General features: G+C 41.4%; 1 protein-coding gene and 1 long non-coding RNA gene across 2 annotated transcripts in view; one reads left to right on the forward strand and one right to left on the reverse strand.

The window, feature by feature from the left end:
• LYPD6 (LY6/PLAUR domain containing 6) overlaps positions 1-14,529 on the reverse strand; it is a 113,657-nt gene extending 99,128 nt beyond the window's left edge. Inside the window, exon 1 of the mRNA XM_016205569.2 lies at positions 14,447-14,529. The gene's annotated coding sequence lies outside the window, so the exon portion shown is untranslated. The remainder of the gene's footprint in view (positions 1-14,446) is intronic.
• Positions 14,530-15,127: 598 nt separating this feature from the next.
• Positions 15,128-21,129, forward strand: part of LOC107531548 (uncharacterized) — a 39,781-nt gene continuing 33,779 nt past the window's right edge. The window contains exon 1 of the long non-coding RNA XR_001602636.2: positions 15,128-15,370. This is a non-coding gene — a long non-coding RNA (uncharacterized LOC107531548). The remainder of the gene's footprint in view (positions 15,371-21,129) is intronic.

Consider the following 21,129-nt stretch of genomic DNA (forward strand, 5'->3'; position numbering starts at 1 on the left):
CACCGAGTTACTTTGGAGAACATAAAATTACGAGGGGAACTAAATTCAAATTCCAGGCTGCTTTCTGAAAGATGAGATGACCTCTTGCATCTATAAAGTCTGCGAAACATCTGTTTTGATAACATATGTGTTTAAAATTCCCCACATGTCAGTTTCAAGTTACTATAAAATATAAGGCAGCACCAGCTGCAAGGATTAGGAGAAAAAGCTGTTAGCAAAGTGTTGGAAAATGCTCGAGATTTTAATGGGACCCAAGTCTCGCTACCATTTGCACATCTCGATCCTAGGAAACAGATGGACCTGAGACTGGAAGTCCTTCCTCTTCCACGTGTGAGAAACTTACCATGAACTTGGTACATTTTCCCTACCACCTCCCTACTAAGGGACTGCCGTGTGTTTAATCCTGGTACCTTTTAACCAAAACGCCCTCCCTTTGTTATTTCTATACCCTCCAAATATTACCCATCTGCAAGGACCAGTTCAACTCTCACTTTCCATGAAAGTGGCTTCATCTCTTCTAGCCCACGAATCCCTACTTCTCTGCACCTACAGCAAACATTAAAGGACCCCACAACTGACACTTGACTGTCCTCCCTCTGCTCTGCCTGCTGAAACCCCTCTCCTCTTGCCTGTGGTTCTGCTCTTGTTTCATGGCCTATACAGACATAACGAAGCTCCCAAAATTATCTACCAGCCCAGTTCCCTTACCTGAACTCACATACATATTGCCAATCACCTTCTCCATAGCTCTATCTGGAAGCCTAATAAACATCTCAAATGTCAGGTGTCCAAAGCTGAGCTGATCCGCTTCCAAACCTGCCCCCACTCAGCCTTCCCATCTCTATAAATGACAACTGACCCTTCCAGTTGTCAGACCCCAATGCTTAAAACCATCTCTGACTCCGCTTTCTCATTCATGTGTCACCTCCTGCCCTTTGGTAAATCCTATCTCCTCCACTCTTTCCAAATAGACAAGGAATGCCCCCTTTCACCACTTCCACTGTAACCACCTGGATCTAAGCCAACATCATCTGGATTGTCGCAACAGCCTCCTTCCAATCTTGCCCCCTCCCTCCTATTATTTATTCTCAAGGTAGCCAGTGATCTTTTACATCATATATTTTATCAGGTCATTCCTCAGTACAAATTCTTTCAATGGCTCCCCAACTTAGAAGGGAGAGAGGGAGGGAGGGAGGGAGGGAGGGAGGGAGGGAGGGAGGGAGGGAGGGAGGGAGGGATCTTTGTAATAACCTCTAAGGCCAGTGTGATGGATGGCCTGCCCCCTTGTGACCTTTTACTACTCTCCCCGTGGCTTACTCCACTCCTGCCACTGGTCTCCGTGGTCTTCAGAGTAAGCCAGAGATGATGCCACCACAGCACCTTTGTATTTCTGCCTGAGGTCCCCATGGCTCTCCCCCTTACCTGGTCCAGGTGTTCATGTGACACCCTCGCAGTGGGGTCTTCCATGGCCACCATATTTAAAGTTACCAACTGTCTTCCACCCCTTCTGATATTCCCTCTCCCTCATCCTCACTTTGGTTTCTCCATAGCACTTATTACCATCTAACACACTACATATTTTCTTATTTATTTCCTTATTTTCTTCCTCCACTCCTCTACGAATTTTTATGAGTTTTATTCACTGCTTTATCTCCAGAGACTTCTGCCTATTTCATTCACTACTGTGTTTCCACCTTGAACTATGATTGGCATGAGTTGGTCCTCAAACATTTAAAGAGAGACAAAAAGAGAAGCCAATTCCAAGTTTCATAAGAACAGATGCCATGTCTTATCCTTCCTTTTTTATATCATTGGGTAGGGCCCAGAAAAAAGTACTTGTTGCCTAATTATTGCCATGTTTGCATTGGCAAATGTAAAAATATTAGGTCATTCAAATTGTTGGACTTGTTAAATGTAGACAGTGTTGATGCAATATTAAAATATGCAATTATTTTTAAAACATTTCAAAGCTATTTAAACTTAAGCCCATAATCTCTATTCAAGTATGAACAGTTCTCAAAATCACCTTAAGAGACAGTTTCTTAAGTGTTCCAAAAAAAAAATGACAAATACCTACCCAATAAAGATGGGAAAGGAAACTTCAATACTATCATGTAATGGGTAAATTACAGCAAATAAAATCAGTGTCAATGCCAAGCCACAAAACAAGTCATTTGGGTTCTTGTGCGGATAGGATGATTATGAAAATGGACAAGTGCTTTCAATAAATCAACTCCACTTTGGCAAGCGGTAATGTTGGTGATGACCTAGACAAACCGTTAGGGAATCATGGAAATCTAGGGAATACAACAGAAAAGAGGGGAGCCTTTCCCCTCCACTGTCTGAAAAGACAAGGGTGTATGCACTGTCATCTCCCAAACAACTCATCTTTAACTGGGAAGACTTACTAGTGAAAAAGTCTGAGAAATAGCTGAGAAGACTCTTTCTACACACCCAGAGTGTTGCCTATAAAACACCAGCAATCAAGTACAGACCAAATGCAAACTAGATTCTTTTTCATATGAAAAGGTTATGCAGAAAGCTTTATAGAATACTTCGTCCATAAATGACTGAGCGTTCCAAAGGATGAATGCTGTAACACGCCAAAACAAACCCTACCTCGTGATTTTACAGCACTTAGTCCCATAATTCCCATAGTTCAGTCCCATGGAGAGCATCTCATTCGAGGAGTACAGAGCCAGCTATATGGCTACATCTGTTCTGTTTTGTGAAATCTGTATAAAAATTTCTATAGAATTCTTTTGTCTGTGTATTTTTATAAAAACAGGAAAATAAACATTTAAATGCTAGTTAGCATCATGTTTGTGGGTTATAAAAAGTTACTTTTAATTGTTAAAAATAGTGTTGTATGCCAGTGATGGTTACATTATTGGCATGACAGTGGAGACAATTATAGGAAGCACTGCTCATTAACTAATCTGTTCATTTTTTCAGCAAACACTGGTTGAGTGAGGAGAATCTCTCTCATCAAATACCTACCCACTGAGCATCTACTCTGTGCGAGGGCCTGCAACGAGTGATGAACTCATGCACTGTTCATATGTTTAAGGGAGTAGAAAAAGTGGCCCTAAAAATGAGAGTGCTGAATTAAAAAACTGGAGCACAGCATGGTTTGGAACCCTCACTGAGACAACTCAAGGAGGTGAGAAACCACGAGACCTCTGAATCAAGCCAATAATATAATACGTCTTTTATCACTTGGAAAAAATAGCTATCAATTGTTCACCAAATTTCAAAATTCAATTTAGAGTTTAAAAATATAATAAATGTATATAACTAATTCCAATTTTTAACAAGACAAGAAAAACGAAATAAGAATACTGATGTCTCAGAAATAAGCTTGATTCAGTTAACAGAACTTTTCCCAAAGAGTCTTAAAAATTTTAAATACAGGTGGAAATAGACAACCAAACCTTAGAAACAGAACAACATGTAAACTGTATTTATAAAGAGAAATTAGTCTCCCATTTTGGCTTCTGTATCCTAAGGTTACCTAATTATCTATTTCTTAAAAGCATACAAAGGAAACCAAACTCAAAGCCCACTGTAAATTGTCTGCTGTAGATTATCTATAGGTTATCTATAGAGATGCAGATTACTCTAATTTTAGAGAATTCACAAACTACAGTGATTACAATATGAAAAACAGCCATTGTGAATTCTTATTCTTTCTAACCCAAGAGATTACAGAGGACGACCTTGTATTCTCCCACCCCAACAACCTCCAGAAACGGATCTGCTTTAGTAGAAGAAGGCGCAGTCCAGTCCTAGGCGTGCTGTGCCCTGGACCTCTACACTTGCCTCTGCTCCCCTACCCCGAGCACCCCAGCTTTCACCAGTTCCTCATCGAGCACGGGTGAGTCTGGCAGAAGCCAAACAGGAAATCCAAGATTAGTACTGGTGGGACGACGTGGGAAAACATCTGTGATCCTGAAGATGAAGGGAAGAACAGTGTACATTTGTATGTGTTCAGGTTCGTCTTTCATCTTCATGTTACAGCTCTGTGATTAATTGCATTGCTTTGCTCAGAAATGCCTCTGTCAGAATAAAATCTGGGTCTTTTATAAACTGCTCTTTTCTGAAATATTATCCCCTCTATTAATATAAATGGTTCAATACTTTTGTTAGGGTGTATGTATGTGTGTTCGGGAATTTACTATTTGCATTTTGACTGTGACTTTACGTAATCTAAATAAATATAAAAGTAGAGGGGAAAACGCGTAGCTTGCAGGTTTGCATTATCTCAACAGTAATGTTCTCTTAAAGTAGATGCAGGAATTTTCTAACAGAGCACATCTTTGAAGGTTTATAGGCAACACAAACTCTTCTAGAGAAGAGGCAAGGCTAGCCAGGAAATAAACAGGAGGAGAGACGAGCTAATTGTGGATTCTTAGAACTTCAAAACCAGAAGGGCCTTAGACACCGCTAGTCCAATATTTGGTGTTGTACAGGACACCTGACCCTCAAGATGAGCCTTCAAAATGAGTTCCGCTGTCAACAGGTTTGGGATTCACTGAATGGTACACCTCCTTTCAGATACTTAGAGTGGATCATTCAGGTGCTATAAAGTCCTGTGACTTTATGTAATCTAAATAAATATAAAAGTAGAGGGGGAAATGCATAGCTTGCAGGTTTGCATTATCTCAACAGTGCTGTTCTCTTAAAATAGATGCAGAAATTTTCTAACAGTTAAACATTGCAATTAAAAAACATTATTTGGCCCATTGTTTCCAGACATATTCGACCATCATACTTTTTCCCCTGCATCATCCCACACAACAGTATCTTCTCTTGCAGATCCTGCTCTAGAAATGCCGATCTTATACAATCACTTTATAAATGAGGAAACTGATGTTCACAGAAGTTAACTGGCTTGGCCAAAATCTGCTAACTAATTAGTGGTTGATAATTCAGCAAATAGCATGAAGAGAGTTTATATTAAAAGTGGGAAATAAAAATAAGCAAATATCCCAACATCTTTCCTTTCTACTCTCACCCCATTGCAACGTAGTTGCCTCTTCTGTGTGTCTGTCTCAGTCGCCTTGGATCCTTATATCCCCTCAACCTTTACTTGCCTACTTGACCAACGTATATGGCTATTAACCAGCTTGGATTCATTCATTAGCAAGCATGTCCATCCCCTCTGGGAAACCTGTGATCTTTCAGACTCTAGGGTTGAGACGATGACTAACCAAGGGAGTGGCTTTAATGGAGGCCAGGGCAGGAACACAGCCCGTAATTAAGACAGCTAGAGCTTGGTGGTTCTCTTCAAATTTATTTCTGTTTATTTTAGGGCTTCACAGATAAGATCAGAATCAGACAGGATCAGAAAGTTTTCTTAAACCGATTATAAAGTGGTGACCTTGTCTTTACTGGAAGTCCTTTAGCTCCTCTTTGCTGCACTCTTTTCCTTTTCATTGTCCGTGTTCAATCTTATTCAGTACACTGCTTCTCCTGGAAAGATCCGAAACCCTTATGCAATGTCACCACTGCCCAGAAGCTATAAGAAATGAGTTTACACCCCCTCCCCCGTCTTCAATGTCTTCTGGGTGCGATAGCACTGCACATTTCTTCAGTGTGAGTGACCTAGCTGAAAATTACCCCTTCTAGCAAAGGTCTCTCCTATACAGCTCCCAAGCCAAGAAGAAAGTACCATTACAAAGAGTATCTTTCTTTAAAATGCTTTTCCATTATACGGTAGTATTGCCCTTCCTTTGGAAAGTTCAGCTTCTGCATAGCTTTGGCGGGGAGAATATCTTTTCCATCCTGTTGATCCACTTGCCGGGCTGCCTGCACCTAAGAACAACAACACTGGCAACAGTAGCCGATGAAGCCTGAGTTGTTTCTCAGAGCTGGGTGGGGTTGATGCTGAGCCAGGCGCATCTCACCCGGTGCTCCTCAAAACACCTCAAAACACTGCGAGCCAGCTGGTGTGACTCCAACCTGTGCGAGGGGAACGGGAAGAACACCGGCTATTAGGCATTGAACAGATCTAGCCTGTGTAGCTCTCGGTTTAAGAAGTGCCAGCCTTAGCTCCATGTGCTGTTCTCTTCTACTAGACAATTGATGGTTTTTTCCACAGCATAGAAGCACTTTGTATATCTTCATCTATATGCACCCAGTTTGATATACTTTCCTGTATTTCATTCTATTAGAATAAAGGGTCAAGAACATTGAGCAGATGCCATATACCTTGATAGGTAGCCACCATGTAACCCTGAGAAAAAGATACCACTAAGGCAGAAAGATATTACATATGACTAATTAAATCTGGGTGATGGGAAAGGGAATGGTTCTTTTCTTCCTTGAGATTTTCTGTTTTCTGTTTAATAGAAATTATGTACACACTTTCAAGAGCACAGTGCGCTTACCGTGGAAGTGTAAAGAAGCCAGCTTTTGACTTCCGCCGGCGAGGATGGCATTCCTAACTTTCCCAAGCCCTAGGCCCGGTGAGTATGGGCTCACCTAGAAGATAGTCTGTTTCTAAGAAACAACAGCAAGGCAATGTCTCGGAGGAAACGGGGAAAAGGTCCCAGCATGTGGAACTTATTTGTTCTTTGTGGATCGAGAGACTCAAATTAGGTGGCAGTTGTCATAAAATACAAAATCTATTCCTTCCATTTCAACCATTCTTTTGTGACTTGCCACCTTCTCCCCAATCTCTACAGCCTTTTCTCTATGAGAGTTGTAATTCTATATTTAATGGGGGCTTGCTCTGTGCAAGACAGTATGCTCATGCTGGCATTCCAGAGAAATAAGACAGTATATAAATAATAAGCTAGGCTGTAAAAAGACACCGCGTCAGTAAAAAATGCAAGTATAAGTAAAAGTGCAAAATTTACACTAATGGGGGAATCGGGAGAAAGGACTTCTTTGGGGAAATAGCATTGGAACCAGGTCTTGAAGAATAAAAAGGACTATCAACTGAGAAATGATAGATGGGAGGACACTCCTGGCCAAGGACATGTTTGACCAAGAACAAGTCGGAATTGCTGCAAAAGTTTCTGTGAATTCACTTGGGTGGGAGACTGGAAATAGGAATTAAAAGAGTTCCATAAAAGAAAATTCTTCTCTAAAGTTATACATAAAAGAAAAATCATGCACTTCTAATACTATTCCTTTGATCTTGTACAAAAAGACACTGCATAAATACAGAAGAGTATTTTTATTAAAGTCAGTATTTTTAAGTGGTAATATTTTTATAACACTTGAAAGTAAAGTTTTGCATCATCAAGATGAAAAACTTCTAAGACATTAAATGTATTCTGCATGGAGAAATAAGTCAAAGAACAGCACAGCAAGAAGAGAACGAATTCAAGGGAGAGGTGCTGGATCTTTTAAATTATTTATTACAGATCTCATGGTCTTAGAAGCCAAGGACTCCATCTGTTTAACTTAGTTTGGTCTAAATACCAATATTATACGACACTTTCAGTTGTTCAAAACTATTTTATTAGATCAGCATTAATGGGCACTTTTAAATGTCAAAAAATATATGTTGGTTCTGACTCATCTGGGAATTTAAAGTTTAATTAGGGCAGCCCCTTGATTTATAGTTCAAGCAAATGAAGCCCAGACAGTGGGTGACTAATTTGCTAAAGGTCACCCAGCTAGTTAATGGTAACCAGTTAAACTAAAGGAAACTAAATAACTTGCTCAAGGTCACGCAGTTGGCAACTGGTGGGGCCAGAATTATAACACAGGATATCCCAGGCCTTTAACCTTTACTCTGTACTTTCTCTCTGCCAATAAAAAATGAACAGAATCCCTCACAAGCAAGTAGAGTCCTGTAGATGAAAAGCCATATGTATAAAAAGGAGAGGGTAATAAATGCTACTATTATAAGTGCAGGTAAGTGTATACATTATCAAAATTGCTTTAATGGCAGAAAAGAACTAGTATTTCTAGATGTCTTGATGGAAACTTAAATAATGTATATATTTGCTAATTTATTACACTATTTGCTACTGGAAAAGGAAAACAAATGAACCAAGAATAATCCAATCTTTATTCTTCCTGCTTTATAAGGAATATTTTTTAAATGTTCACCCCAAATCCTACCACCCAAACACATTAACTATATTGTTATTTAACCATTTGAATGCTTAAAGATATTTGTTTTGATAATTCAAGTAACAATCATGATTTCAAAAAAAAAAATGACAGAGATAGTAGGATAATCCTGAGTTTATGAATTCTTACATCTATGGCTTCTAAAAGGTTTATCAAAAGATGAAGAGTTCACACCCAATACTTTCATTTCACCCAGCAACCCATTAGGTGTTAAGCATTCATGCATACACCAGTCCAAAAACACAAGAACATGAAATAAGAGATGGAAGCAAGTGGCAGGACCTGGATCAAAATTCAAGAATAAGCTAGAGGATCCTAGATGACCAACACAAACCATTTTTGTGGCCTACCAGTTACATGGTACAAGGAATGTCACAATGACTTACAGATCACAACTAAATTAAGACTTAAATGAGTCACAGGACTTCAGGAGGAAAAAATGGGCCTGAGGGTCTTATTTCAAATCTCTGTAAGTCTATGGGAGCTTTCAGTCCTTTCGTTCAATTCAAAAAACATTCAACGTATGTATTGGGAGACTGCTACCTGCCAGGCACTAAGGCAAGCATTATGGAGTCAGAAAGGAAAGAAACAGACTTGGTCCCTGACCTCATGGGGCTTACACACTAGAAAGAACTCAGCAATCCTTCCAGAAACTTGGTACTTCATATCCTGATAGATATGGAAAAAAATAAAACACCTTTCGATTTCTCAGTTCTTACTATCTAAAGAAAGCATACTTTTTCCTAATACCAAATATAATGTAATACTTAATAAAAAGTATTTAAACATGCTGCCTTTTATATATATAGGAAATTCAGGGGAAAGCACAAGCAAAATTTTCCACTACAGATCTGTAGAAGACATAGAAATTATAAGCAAATGAGCTTTTCTTATAGTTAGACTATATGAAATCTGAGGTTATAATACTACATCTTATTTTCCTAGCCCTTTTTCTTATAAGATCAATACATGTTCATTGCAGAAAATTTGGGAAATACTGTAGTAAGATAATAAAAACATTTGCAACCCCTTAATACCTAGAGATAGTCGCTGTTAATATGTTGACATTTCTTTCTATATAGATGAACAGATAAGTAGAGAAGATTTACATCAACTACTCATTCTTAAATGGTATTTCTCTAGTATAGAATTTTATTGCCTACTGTTTTCTTAATATTGACTTTAACTTGTGGACACACTTTTTTTAAAGAGCTGAGAGAATATTATCCAGCCATGTTAACTGCTGATGGAAACAGTTTAAAACCATCTCCTACAAATGTGCTTGACATGGCTTTTCCCAAGTATACTTATCTCCAATCTTCCATTTTGGCTTTAATCTTCCATTATTTTTCTTCCCATTTAGGTTGTCCTTCAAGTTATTCCTATGGTTCAGCTTCATCAGCTTGGTTTTCACTTATGCATAAGAACTGCACACCTTCTGTAAACATTTATAAAATTAAATGAAAACCATCCCCAAACTACCTCCTGGAAGAGCCTATTTGTCCACTCAGAGAAGTGTCTATCGTCACTCTTTGTTTCTCCTTTCTCCGCCAGCTAAAAGGTCATGAATAGGGAAGCAACGGGATTTCAAACCTGGTCAGGCTTTTTGAAAGTTTAAAAATATCACATTTTCTGGAGCTGCAAATATATTTTGTCTTTTAACTTTAACACATTATTCCCCGTTTCTACAAAGTAAGTGGTATTTGCTGTAATCTAAGTTTGAATACTGATCTCCCACTGTCCACGGGGGGGGGGGGGGGGGCGTAGATCTGGTTGATGGCTCCAGGGTCCTCCCTGAAACCCTTCCCTGACAGGAGCCCCCAAGGATGCCAGCCAATGCCCCCGAGAGCTATCACTTACACACTAAGTGTCTTCAACACACCTGGGTGGTAGCCATCTAGTCTTGATGATTTATCTGCATCTAGTCCATAGATTAGGTCTGGAATATCTTGAGCACTTGCCATTTCCTGATCTATTACCTCCAATGTGTTTATTGCGTGAGAAAGTCTGGTTGCGAATTATTACTCAGCAAAATCAGAAGCACAGAATTCATTTAGCGTGCCTGGGATCTGATGCTCTTCATGGGCTCAATTTAATAACCTGACCCTTCAAATATTTATTTTTCATTACATGTGTCTAAGTAAGCATTCTTTTTCTTTCCTTAATTTTTTCCTATATGTTTTCCAAGAGCTTGAATACAAGACCTTTCTTTTTCTTATAAGCCCCCATAAGGAAATTCACAAACTCCTCACTTTCTTATGGGTAATTTGATTTAAGTATTTCTTTCCATTTTTCCCCCTTACATGTCTGAATTTGAATTCTCTTTTAGAGAACTGATTATGTACTTCATGTCTGTCTTTGGAGTGCTCTCTCCCATTAGAATATGGAATGGAATGGAATGGAATGGAATCAGTATATGCTCCCACCTGCATTGCATCTGCTAGGCACTCAGTGAACATTTCCTGAACGTTCAATACCAAGAGTTAACAATCATGACACATTTACCAGGTGTCATGTTCCATGCTAAGCACTTTACATGCATCACGTCATTAACTTTCAGGCTCTAGACTGCACACCTCATTGGCAAGGAGTTTGTCTATGTATTCCTAGCACCTAGAGCAATGCTGGCATATAGTAGGTGCTCACTAATTATTGCTGCCTGAATAAACTGAAAATCTGCATGAGTTAGATGCCAATGTTATTCATGCTTTACACCTAAGGAAACTGAAGCACAGAGAGGTTCACTCACTTTCTGAAGTCCCATGGTTAGTATATGTGAAGCCAGGACTTGATCCAAAGCCCACATACTTAACCAGGATTTATTACTAGTAAACTCAATACCTACCTATATTAGTTCAAACAAAATTAATTATATTCATCTTAATAAATAGTAAGCAACGTCAAGAATAAATATTGTGAGCAATGATTTTCCAAGAAAATATGTGCAAATGATGAGTTTTTAATAAATACAGTACCCCTTCCCTTCGTCCGCAGCTTCATTTTTCTTGGTTTCAGTTACCCGCAGTTTGAAACATTAAATAGAAAATTCCATAAGTAAACATTTCATAAGTTTTATATTGCATGCCATTTTGAGTAGTGTGATGAAATCTCTCTCAGTCCTGCTCTGTCCCATCTGGGACATGAATCATCCCTGTTTCCAGCGAATCCACACTGTATACACTCCCTGCCTATTAGTCACTTAGTAGTTCTCTTAACTATCAGATCGATCAATTGCCTCAATATTGCAGTACTTGTATTCAAGTAGCCCTTATTTTATATAGTAATGGCCCCAAAGTCATTCACTTAACTTCTAATATAGTATATTGTTATAATTATTCTGTTTTATTATTATTGTTGTTAACTATGCCTAACTTATAAATTAAACTTTATCATAGATATGTATGTATAGGGTACAACAGAGTATATATAGGGTTTGGTACTATCCATGATTTCAGGCATCCACTGGGGGTCCTGAAATATATACCCTGCAGATAAGAGGGAACTACAGTAATCAGATAGATAGATATCTGTAAGCTCCTTGCTAACTATGCAAGTTAAAAACATGATTTCTCATTCATCAATGTCTACTGTTGCATTTGTACACTAGGTAATGAGGATTTCAGGACTTTTAATAAGTGAGTGGTCTCCCTCCCCTCCCCGAGCAGTTCTGGGTTTATATAAGTAATCTTTTGTGTTTTTTAAAAATATATCTTTACTGATTTCAGAGAGAGGAAGGGAGAAGGAGAGAGAGAGATAGCAACATCAATGATGAGAGAGTCATTGATTAGTTGCCTCCTGCACGCTCCCCACTGGGGATGGAGCCCGAACCCGGGCATGCGCCCTGACCAGGATTCAAACCGCAATCTCCTGGATCATAGGTTGATGCTCAACTGCTGAACCACGCTGGCCGGGCCTAAGTAATTTGTTTTGTTGATTATTTTTAAAATAAGAATGGCCCTAATAAAATAATCGTTTATTGGGGTTTCGTTATAATTGTCTATAGAGTTTATGAGTAATCTGCTTATAAAGTGGAGACTTACATGTCTCTCAAACATCTTTGCCACTGCTAGTCACCTGATTTCCAGAAATATCACCACTAGTACATCATTCTTTAGGGTTTTGATTACTTGTATATTTAACAACTCATTAATAAAAATAATATACCCCTTTGAAAAAGGTAATTCCTCAAAACCATTATTAGCTTTCTCCTTAAATCTTTATTAGCCCACACCTTAGTAGGAGCTAAGTGATATTTAGCAGAGAGCAAAGCCTTTTGAAAATGGCACATAATGGTCCTGAAGCCATGGGTTGAATAGTAAAAAGGGGTGCAGAAATTAGAAGTAGAGACACCAAAAAAGTAGCCCAGCATAGAGGGAGAGAGAGATGGGCGAAGGGCAGGGGACAGAGGAAATAGGGAAAAAAACTTGCCTAGAACTCTGCTATTCACCTTGAAAAGGTCACTTAATCTCTGAGAGCCTCAGTTGCTCCACCTATAAAATGGGGATAAAACATGACTTCCTCACAGACACTTTAATAGCAGATCTCAATGTGCCATGTAAACTGCACAGCACAATGCAACATATAGTGTGGTGTTTTGCTCAGCATTATTTGCTTGTAATCAGACCATTTATGCATTCTGTGAAATAAACATTCATCTTACAAAGACTGTCAACAGCTTCAAAATATAGACCCATGAATCATAGCTACTTTTTTTTTTTTTTTTTTGGTCTGGAAGCATTTCTGATATTTTTAACCCAAGGAACCAATTCACAAATTTAACAGCCTTTGTGTGCCTACAAGCTCAGGAAGCTTACTGTGTGCTCTATGGACTAGAGTTCTGTAAAACCTCTATTTAAACAAGAAAGCCTCTTTTAAGTCCTGTTTCAATCTGGTGCCTTTGGTCAAGGTGGAAACTAAAATTGAAAACAGATAGATGTTTTACATTTAAATGGGTTTAACATAAATGTGCATTAAGCCATTTCATGGACGATTGCACAAATATCTTCTGCAAACTTGGTACACGTGAGCACATATACAGTAACCATTAATGTCTTCTAGAGAAATAAGGTGCAGATCCAAAATTTTAAGCAGCTACCTCGAGTCCTCTCACTTGAAAGAAAATGTAATGGCTTTAAGGGAATTGCTCTAATAATGTCATGGCATCTGCAATGGCTGGCCAGAGCAGAGCAAAACCGAGAGTATGTCACAGTAAGTCAATTTAACAAGAAATAAGCTTCCCCCTGGAGAATCAAAACTCCCTAGCCTCCCACAAAGAAAATTGAATTTTGGAGGTCACACCTTGGGTAGGTTACCAGAGGGAGAAGCTTAACATTCTTCTTGTCTTACGCTTAGGGAGGTCAATGCCATTCTACCAACAAATCGCTACCAAAGAGCTGCTCCCACCCTCCACACACACACATCCCCCACCAAAAAATTATAACAAGTCCTTGTAGTCCCCGAGGAAATGAAAAATGATTGTGATACTTAAGATGCCAGGGACCAGACCGGATATAATCATGTTCAAACATCAAGTTTTGAATCGCTCAGCGAGGAGCAGGATCGATCCTGGGGGGGGGGGGGGGGGTAGTGGGGAGGGGAGGGGGGCTAGTGAGAACGTACTGGGGGTCAGAGCGAGTCAGAAACACCCACAGAGAGCTTCAGGCTAACACCGACTGGTTAGCCAAGTGTAAATCAATCTAACTGCTGTTACCGAAGAGAAAAGAAAGTCTCCAAGTCAAGGCCAGGGGACGCCCTGGCTGGGTAGGTGGACAGCCCCTCGCGGAGTCGACCGGATGGGTGGTCGAAGGGCCTGGTGAGCCCTCGCAATGGCTGGAGGCGCCCCAGCTCACAGCACCTCGGGCAGAGGCTCTGGAGGGGAGCAGCCAGGCCACGGGCCGCCGCCGCCCACCCCACCCCCACCCCCACCCCCGCCCCCGCCCTCCAGGCAGCAACATGTGGGGCGCTGCCACTCCACCGCCCGGGAACTCCCTCCGACTGGAGTTCCTGGTGGACATACGCTTGGCCCTGGGAAGGTGCGGAATTACTCTTGGGGAAGATCTCTCCAGCGCTGAACTTGGCAGCTCCTGACATTCCCATGCCACCCGCTGCGCGCCCGCACTGCACGCAGGCACACACGCCCCTCCGGACCTGCCAGGCTGCGCGCAGTGCCGGCTGCCCACTCCGGGCCCGCGGCGGAGCGGGGTGCAGAGCCGAGGACCGGGGCCGTCTGAGCACCGGGCGGCTGCACGGGCTATTCCCACTCCCCGCCTGGCCCCGGTTTCGCATTACTTCGGGCCGCTGGCACCAAGCCCGTGTCCTTTTGTGCTCTCCCGGGAAGCCCGCCTCTACTCACCCAGGCTGCGTGCAGGTTCCGGCCGCCAGCGGCAGCCCTCTGCCCCATCCCACGAACACTGCGGCGCCCCCGGCGTGTGCAATGCGGAGCCCCGCCAGCGCGCGGCCGGAGCCGGGGAGTGCGGGGAGGGCGCCGGGGAGGGGGGAGGAAGGAGGGAAAGACAACGCAGCGGGGAGGGGCGGGGGGCGGCGAGGGGCGCGCGCCACTCCCACTCGCGCCGGGCACTCGCTGCGGGCTGCGGCCGCCGCTGGCCAGCCCGGTCTCACAGGCCGCGGGACCAATCAGCGCGTGCGGGGGGAGCCGAGCCCTCCGCGGGGCACGCTCATTGGCCCGGCGCGCGCGACCCAACTCCGGAGTGTCCGCCCGAGCGCCAAGTCTGCAAACTCCGGCCCGCGGGACCGGCCCGCCGGGAACCCGCGGGGCGCCCGGCTCTGCGCTCGGCTGGCGGGGTGAGTGGCCGCGGCCGGCGGGCGGAACCGGGAGGGCTTGAGACCTGCCCGTGGCTCCCGTTCCCAGTGAGCGTCCGAAACGAGCAGTGTTTGCTCAGGTTGCAGCGATTCCTTCCTGCGAGCGACCCCTGCGCCGCTCGGCTCACCCGGGCTGGCGACGGGAAGCCCGGCCGTGGGAAACGGCCCAGCCAGACCTTACCCCCGCCACACCCGCGCCGCGCGGAGCCCGGTGCCCCCGGGAACCCGCTCCGAAAGCTAGTGAGCGCCGAGCCCGGGCAGACCTAGACCACTTGACGTTTGCAGTAGAGCATTTAGACCGCGGGTCGAGCCGCGAAGGGGAAGGAGAGGCTGCGAGGCAGGTCTGCGTGAGGAAGTGGGAATCCGGGTGTGGGTCTTGGTGAGCCTGATTCTCCCACGCTCTGCCGAACCCTTTCCCCCAAGTGAAGCCCTTCTCTTCCTCCCAGCCTCTCACGAGGTATTGATTTTTCTCTTGTTATAAATCATGTTTGACTCTCCTGGACTTTTCAACCCGGAGCCTCAGAGGGGAAGCGGAGCACGTTCCTAACCGCCTCCCCTCCGAGCACCGCCGAGCGCTGGCGGGGGAGGGGTGACTAGGGAAGGGACCCGGGGGGGCGGCGGGGGGGCCTGGAGCTAGGACTCGGCGGGTCCGCCTGGGAGCCAGGGCCTGGGGACCGCCCCACCTCCGCCAGGTAGCCCCCCAGTGGCTACACTGATACAAATTGGAGGCCCCTCCATCTCCTCCTTGGACTTTCTGTGCTTGGAGCTGCTTTTCCGGCAGCCTCCTCCGAAACTTCCTGCCTCTGCCCTTCCCCATCACCTGCTCCCTCTCAACATAAAAATATCATTTTAAAACTAAAAACACCCTTTCCATTCCCTCTGTTTGGAAGTGCCTCGGATAACATATATTTTGGTTAAGACCTCTGGCCTTCGGAAGGTTTTTCTCTTACTTAGTTTATGTGCACAGGTTTACACAAGCTCAGGGTTCGAGTGGGAAAATAAGCAGCCCTGCTTTAGACCTTTGGACACGCGAGGTGTTCACTGTGGGGCTGACTCCCTGCGGGGCTAAATGGATTGAACATGAATTAATCAAAATGAACCTGGAACTCTCTCTCAGCGACCCTGTGAGTTAGGACCTGGTACTGAAGAGCGCTGACGCTTATTTATTTCCAGGGAAGAAATTCCTTCTTCTGAAGTTCTGTCCTTACCTCCTGCCTTCACACTTCCCTCCACAGGGTGATCCTGCCCCACTGCAACTTTTTGTTCTTTGCACATGTATTATGTGACCTCACATGTCCATGGTTAAGACTGCAGAGTACTGGGATGCCACCTTTCTCTTCCTTACTAGCCCCACGCCCACTAGCAATTCCTACCTCTGCTGAAAATATCACCTTTTTAATGAAATCTTCAAAACTGACAGGGCCAGAATTAGCAACTCCTCCTCTCTGTACTCCAATAGCAACCACTTTGTTTATTCAACAATTAACCAAACTCCTATTATGTGCAACCCACAATGAAGAAAATATGCATCATGTTTATACTCCTGGAGCACACCATGGGAGAGACAAACATTAAATCAAGTCACACAAATAAGTAATTGTAAACTGAGATGAGTGTAATGAAACCACTACTAAATATGGGAAAAATATGGTTTACTTTGAACATATGCCAACCATAGTTATTATAATATTATGTTAAAATCTGTTGATTTACTTGTCCAAAGGTTCTGTATCCCGTAATATTTATCTGTGTACCCCCATCTAGAACACAGTGTCTGGTTCATATTAGGTGCTTGATAAAATTTTTTAAATAAATAAATAGGTGAATAAGTGAATGCATTTGAAATGCTGATGAAGCATTTTTTTTCATGTATTGACATGCTACTTTTGTACAAAATCTGAAACACTTTAGTCTGTTTTTAAAATGAATAGTATTAGATCCTTATAACAATAATTTGGTTCTTCTGGCATAAATTATCTAATTTCTTCCTGTTTGATGTCACATTTAGGAAATATAGCTAATGTGTTATTTGTAGATAATCTATTGTTGCTAGGAGGAATTTAGTCTTTTTAAATAAATTTGCTTTTTAACATATAAAAATCCAATTTTAAGACACAAAGGACAATCCATAAAACAATATATAATGGACTTTACGAAAACTAAAAATGTTTGCTCTGCAAACAACATTGTTGAGCGAATGGAAAGGCAAATACAGACTGGAAGAAAATATTTGCAAATCATATATCTGACACAGGACTTGTAGCCAATATATATAAAGAACTCTCAAAACTCACCAATAAGAAAACAACCAAAATTTTACAATGAGCAGAAAACTTGAACATTTTACCAAAAAAGATATACAGATGACAAATAGCACATGAAAAAAATGCTCATTATGATTAGTAATTAGTGAAATGCTAATTAAACGATGAGATACTACTATACACTTAATAGAATGGCTAAAAAATGATAATAGCAAACTCTGCTGAGAGTGCAGAGCCCCCGGAACTCTCATACATTGCTGGTGAGAATGCAAAGTGGAACAGCCACTCTAAAAATAATTTCACAGATTCTGTAAAGTTCAATATGCACTTAACCCTATGACCCAATATTCTCATTCCTAGATATCTACCCAAGTAAAATAAAAGGCCTATGTTCACTCAAAAACCTGTTAACAAATATTTATAGCAACTTTATAGCTGAAATCCTGAAACAGCCCAAAAGTCTCTCCACTGGAGAATAAATAAACAAATTGAATACCTCCATAGAATGCAATGCTACTCAGAGATAAAAGGAATGAACTGTTGATACAAACATTCTGTATCTCAATGCTTTATGCTAAGTTAAAGGAAGCAGACTCAAAAGGCTACATGCATACACTAGTTAAGAATGGCAGAGCATTTACTTAATGTGCACAGGTAGTGATTCTATATATTTAGAACTTTATTAAACTTAAGTGTATGGAATAACTTCAAAAAAAAAGAATGGCAGAGCAGCAAGATAAAAGTTAAAGTTTTCCAGAATGATGGAGTCAATTTGAGGTCTAGATGATCTATTTTTACATGAGGCAATTGTTTAAACCCCTGTTATTTCAAGTTTCCTGTCACACAGAGCTAAACTCATTTTACCTAATATAATGAGTGCATGAATTAATCAGCTAATGACAGTTCAACTAAATGTAGCTTTCATGAAAGAAGAAACTGTGGTTACCTTATTTACTGACATATCACCAATGCCTCATAAAATGTAGGGCGCAGAGTGGGCACTCAGTAAATATTAGTGAAATGAATAAACATGAGAATGAAGATAGAGTTGGGATCTTACAGAAATGTAACAGAATTTTCCATTCAGATGAGTGTTTTCCCCTTCAAAATAGTTACTTTGGCACATTACATTTTTTATTCCAGTGATGCTGGTATAAATATCAAAATATATTCTCTTCCCCCTTTTTCCTTATCAAAACATTGCCCTGTCCTTAAGAAAAATTGTTTTCCTTAAATATTCACTTCCTTTCTCTCAATGAGCAAGCAATAAATTTAATGTCTTAACATTTTACTCATTTTTCAATGTCTCAAGTAGTATCTAATTCATTTTATTTTCTTCTATCCCAAATATCAGAAGTTGATAAAACAGGCGCATGGTAAAAATAAAAATTCATATTTTATGTAAACCTTATGAGATTTTGGCTCAAAAAAACATCGTATTTCCAGATGTATCACTAAAAGTCATTTTCATTTATTGGACACCAATGGTTGACATTAAGCTCTTGAAATATCATTAACATATTTTTGCTCTAACCAGTTTGCACAATCAAGTGACTTTTTAAAAATCATTTACAGCTAAGTTGCTGTTATGAAATTTATTATAAGAACTCAATTTTCTCTACCAGGTTTTCTACTAGAAAACAGTAACCCTGGCTGCAGCAGAGACACTCTCAGTTGTGTTATGACATCATTGAGCTTTACACCTTGTTTCTATCGGGGAGCATTTTCACATAGACTCAGATACCATCCTACATGGAATCAACACTGTAAGTCTTCACATAATTAAAGCTCTCTCTTAATGACCATCTGACAATGAAAATGTTGGAAGTTCAAGAGAGGAATGGAGGAAGATAGGGATAGGATATATTAACCACAACATAATGACTATTTGCCAGGTTCCCCATTGTTGTGGATGGGATTTACAAATATGGAAAGAAGAGTAGAATTGCACTCTGAGGAAATTAATTAGCACTTGAGGTACTGATATGAACTGATTTTTAAATTTAGATAGAAATATAAAAAGTATATGTATATATATATATATGTAGATGGCTATATGTTTGTTTTTAGATACAGATATAGATACAGATATGCATACCAATATTGCAAACTTTTCCCTTTAATCCTATTCACCGAGGGCCTGGAAGCAATCACATCTAAGGACAGTGAGCACCCTAGCACCAGATTTTGGTTTCTAAGTTCTATCCTGCACAAAAGTTCCCAGGGCTCCTTAGAAAAATGCCTGATTCCTGGACTGGGCATGGAAAGGACAAGGGGAGCCTGAAACATTGTGTTGTGATAGAAAGTACATAAAGCCTGAAAAAATAAAAGGGCCATGTCAAAAGGACACGGGGGTCAGCTGAAAGGGGCTGCCACTGGCAAATTTGGAACAATTTGAACATTAAAATAAGTAATAATAGCAAAAGATGATAACCAGTTGAATAAAATAAAAGTAAATAATATGTGATGTATATAATTATACATAAATAATAACTAAAAATTAACAAGAAAATCTTAGTCCAAGCTTCCAACTCTCCCTCCTTGAATTTGTGGAAATAATTTAACATCTCTGAATTTTAATTTCTTCCCCTTTTAAAATGGTGCTAAAAGAAGTGCCCACGTCATAGGGTGGTTGTAAGGATTAAATGAGATGTGAGAAGTGCTTTGGAACCAAATCAACTAAATAGACACTTCTATGTTATTCCCAGGAGTTGTATGCAAGGACAGTTCATAGCAGTTTGCTGCTGAACACTGTGCTGAGTGAGAGTTGCTACTAGACTATTTCACCATAGTGCTGGAGAGTGGGGCCCTATCATGTGTGTGTGTGTGTGTGTGTGTGTGTGTGTGTGTGTGTAGTGGGCCTGAGAATGCCATGCTCCAAAAGCAACAGTCACAATGGAGAGGTGAAGTGGTGACTCTGAAAGCTGAGTTAAAGCAAATTAAGACCACGCTCATTCAGTATCTCGCAAGAGTTGTTAACTGCGGCTAATCTTATAAGCCACATTTCCAACCTGTAAACCACATTTCCAACCGACCTAATGGTACTTTAGGGGAGTGAACTAAATCATCCTAAAGAGATAGCAGCTATGGGCCCTTTCCCTGCAAAGGTCAAACAGGGTCAATAGATGTGAAGTGTGTCATCTTCAAAGTAACAACTTTCGTCACCTTTCTCTCCTTCCAGTCATTTTAAAAGGATAACCTCTGTCCTGCAGCTTACATCATTTTCTTTTGATAGTAAGAAACAGGAAGAAAATGTACAAGTAAGATTCTTTTACTTACAACCCCTATACTTTTTAAAATTTAAAAAGAAAGTAGAGGAGGAGGAACTATATAAAGTTTTTACATAAAGATTCCCCAATGGAAACATTGTAGAAATGTTTCTGTTCCCTGGAGGAATAACAATAGGAGCTCCCCAGGCTTTCTGTAGGGAGGGCTGGGCCATGCCGCAGGCTTTGGTGCTCGGTGTGCCCCTCAAAGGTACCAGGTGGCCCCAGGGACTGGGAAATGCTCATCAAATGCCCAGTGCTCCTAACTGGCAGGCAGGGTGCCTTCTCCCTCCCATGCCCTCTGGTTCTTATATCCCAGCAACCCTCTTCTGTTTCACTGACTGAGCTCATTTCTTCCCCATGTTTCTTCTTGCCTTTCTATTCAAATGGGTTTTTTTGTCTTTGCAATAAACGGTCTACATCAACTCCATCGAGCTTTATAAGGTTTGATGAAATGAAGAAAATGTTATTTGCCAGATTTTCATGGGGACCTGCCCGGTGCTATTTACTCTGGAAGAGTAGAAGTGCGGGGCTAGACCTTATTTCCAGGATGTATGCACCAGGAAGGGTTATGTATGAGGCTTCGCTAGTGGGAGAGGGTGAAGATCAGGGTCTATGAGATGATGAAAGACTGGCCTCTCTGCGATGTCAGCTCTCCTTGTGCTGCTTTCAAATCTCTAAGGATT

The sequence above is a fragment of the Miniopterus natalensis genome, chromosome 8, assembly GCF_054644295.1.
Source record: "Miniopterus natalensis isolate mMinNat1 chromosome 8, mMinNat1.hap1, whole genome shotgun sequence".
NCBI lineage: Eukaryota > Metazoa > Chordata > Mammalia > Chiroptera > Miniopteridae > Miniopterus > Miniopterus natalensis.